The following is a 3687-nucleotide window of genomic DNA, read 5'->3' on the forward strand; positions in this document are numbered from 1 at the left end:
ATGTTGGGGGGACAAACACAGACATACAAACACACACACATACACATATATATACACATATACGACGGGCTTCTTTCAGTTTCCGTCTACCAAATCCACTCACAAGGCATTGGTCGGCCCGAGGCTATAGTAGAAGGCACTTGCCCAAGATGCCACGCAGTGGGACTGAACCCGGGACCATGTGGTTGGTAAGCAAGCTACTTACCACACAGCCACTCCTACGCCTATATATATATATATATATGGCACCTGTGCCCAGCATTGCCTTTCTGGCATTTGTGCCAGTGGCACATGTAAAGACTTTCGAGTGAGATCGTTGACAGTACCGCTGAACTGGCTCTTGTGCGGGTGGCACGTAAAATACACCATTTTGAGCGTGGCCATTGCCAGTACCGCCTGACTGGCCTTCATGCCAGTAGCACGTAAAAGCACCTACTACACTCTTGGAGTGGTTGGCATTAGGAAGGGCATCCAGCTGTAGAAACTCTGCCAAATCAGATTGGAGCCTGGTGTAGCCATCTGGTTCACCAGTCCTCAGTCAAATCATCCAACCCATGCTAGCATGGAAAGCGGATGTTAAACAATGATGATATATATTTATATATATTGCCAAACTAACATGGCAGTCCAGAGAAATAGGATGAATGCTGCTGTTGATTAGCCCCAACAGGCGATCACTTCTAGCTAGCTATATGATGCATAAACCTGTGTCTACAAACCTTCGAACAGGGGAGGTCATCAACTTCCCCTTGCTGGCTTGGCATCCACAGACTGGTTTCAGGATAGTTGCCCCTTATCAATGTGGAGCAGCCAAGTCCAGCAGGGGTCACTGTTGACCATCTGTTTGAAGGTTTTATTTATATATATTCAGTGAAATACACTCACTGATTTTCAAAAATAGAAATATTATAATTTCTAAATCTCTCTAAAGGATACAGCAGCAGTACTAGGTATTAATATTTATTGCTAAACTAACGTGGCAGTCCAAAGAAATAGGATGAATGATCACAGCTGAGTTGAGACCAAACAACAACTGATGCCACATAACTAAGTCACATAATTAGAGTATGTAATGCAGTAATTTATAACTGATACATACAATCAGGTTATTAACATTCAAATCTTAATTAGAACATTAATAACCTAATTGTTATTAAGTCATTCATAATCTAATAATTAACTGGAATGTTTCTGGTTGATCATGGCTGACTTGGGGGCTAAAAAATAATAATAACATGGCTTTACAAGAATGTCTTGAGAAGCCACATAAATAATTAACTAAATTGTTTCTAATATTTTATACATTACAAACATTACATAATCTAGTTCTGTGACTTAATTATAGAACAGATTAGGAATAGAGTACAAGTATACAAAGAAAACAAACAACTCACACACAAGCATGGCCATATGTTTAAGAAGTTCACAACATGAATATGTGAAAATTAAAATGATAATGATGATGTGCATGTGTGCATGTGCCTAAATAATTTTTTTGTGGGTGATGGTGATATTATGGCTATTTCTCCCATAAGCCATACATTCTGTAGCTTGGCAGTTTTAATATAGATGTTTTTGATCTAGTTTGGATTCTTTGCCATCAGGTTTGATGGCAAATAATCCAAACTAGATTGAAAACATCTATATGCGAACGCTAGCAGATTAAAAATACTTCACTAAAAAACAGGTTAGTATCACTGACAGGAAGAGCATCTAGCCATAGAACATAATTTCATCAGATCTCATTCAGTTCATGCTAACATGGAAGAAGCAGCTGTAAAAAGGATGCTGGTGATGATAATGATAACAACAGTGATGATGCTAAAAGCGATGAGGACATTGATGATGTATATGATAATATTACTATTGGGAGAATAATTCTGATGTAGCAAACGAAAAGCATGATAATTTTGTTCAAATTAACTCCTTTTATACCAAGGACAACTTACCTTTCGTCTCTTCTGAAATCAATAAAATAGTACTGAGATTGATATAATTGACTAAAACCTGCAGAGACATTACCCCAGCAGTTACACTCCAATGACTAAAACTAATAAAAGAATGTTCTGCAGAGTCAAAAAGTAATTGAACTCAGTTACAAATATTTCTAATATAAAAGGAAACCTAAGTCCTGCAAGACTTTATTTGAATTGTTGCTATTTGGTTGAATTATTCAAATTCACGTGAGAATCTCAGTTAGTATAAGTCTCCAAATTTTAAATAATAAATCAAATTATTTACAATGGACAGATAGGTGTTCTCATCTTATTTGTTGTTATCACGTTTCGGCTCTCCAGCCTTCCTCAAATGTTCTGGTGGAATTTCGAACCCAGCCCTTTATTTGACTAATGGGGTACACTGTTCTTATTCCTAAGGTATGTTGCTGATGTTATTTTTCCCTGCCTGGGACTGAACTTAGAATTCGAGGATTAATAGCCCGCACTCTTATCCACTACACTATATGCCCATGGGCAATTATAGAGTGAATTTTAAGGCTTATAAATCTAGTATTTTATCTTTTCTTAATACTAATTCCCATATTACATTTGTATCTGCACTAGGTCTGCTTAGGAGGTTATTGTGTCCTAGCATATGTGCTGCCTCTTTTAATTTTCGTATTTTCCAGTGGTGTTCTCTGTCGATTATTTTAACATCATCCCACAGTGGGAGGTGGTCTCTCTTTTTCCACACATGATTGGCTATACCTGATTTTTCAACATCCCCTCGTGTCACAGCTTTACAATGTTCCTCTACTCTTAATTTAAGGGGGACGCATGTTTCGCCTTTGTATAACCCACCACAACTGCATGGGATAGAGTACATTCATTTTTTGGTCATATTCTCTTCTATGGGTGGTTTTACTTGGAGAAGATATTTGCGAAGTGTTGTATTACCTCTGAATACTGTCCTGATGTCATATGGGCCACATATCTTTTGTATCTGTTCTGAGAGGCTTTTGACACAGGGTAGACAGACTGTGCTCAGTTTATGGGTTTCATCCTCCCTCCTCTTCCTAATTGGAGTGGATAGTATGTTCTTTGAGTAGTTGTTGCATAGCAGATTGTTTCTTAGCCTGATCATTTCTTCCTGGTGTGTATTGCTACTTATAGTCTTTGCTTGATATTTTAGGCACTGAGCAATCCCTCTCTTAATACTGTATGGATGGTGGGAATTGAAGTTGAGGTATTGTCCAGTGAAGGTCGTCTTGTGGCATACGGATATCCTGAACCCATACTCATCAGGTGTTTCACCAGAACACCTGATGAAGGCTGGAGAATACATCAGTTGAAGCATTGTGATAACAACAAACAAAATGAGGACACCTATCAATCCATTGAAAATAATGTACATAATTCCTCATCTCAAAAATATAGAATAGAATAAATCAAATGTTGTTATTCTGGTCTTTCTGTAAGATTTCTGAAAGCAAGACAAAACTAACTGTTGCTTCTGTGAATTTAATCAGTTTTAATTCTGAACGAAATCCTGCCTCAATGAATAAGTATTATTTTAAGAATTTTTGAGTCATACTTTTTGTCCGCTATTTGAATGACTGCTTTTGTAATTCCTTTCAAATAAATGGTAAAGTTTGTTGAGAACTTACCTATGCATTGCTTGTTGTCAAGAAGTTTAAATCCAGGATAACAAGAACATTTGTAGCTTCCATTTGTGTTGTTACAATTTTGC

At 37.2% G+C, this 3687-nt stretch overlaps 1 protein-coding gene across 1 annotated transcript in view; it reads right to left on the reverse strand.

Annotated features, from left to right (window-relative positions):
• LOC106868711 (complement component C1q receptor-like) overlaps nt 1–3681 on the reverse strand; it is a 200156-nt gene extending 196475 nt beyond the window's left edge. Inside the window, exon 1 of the mRNA XM_052968783.1 lies at nt 3605–3681. The gene's annotated coding sequence lies outside the window, so the exon portion shown is untranslated. The remainder of the gene's footprint in view (nt 1–3604) is intronic.
• Between the last annotated feature and the right edge of the window lie 6 nt (nt 3682–3687).

Source organism: Octopus bimaculoides, chromosome 6 (assembly GCF_001194135.2).
Source record: "Octopus bimaculoides isolate UCB-OBI-ISO-001 chromosome 6, ASM119413v2, whole genome shotgun sequence".
NCBI lineage: Eukaryota > Metazoa > Mollusca > Cephalopoda > Octopoda > Octopodidae > Octopus > Octopus bimaculoides.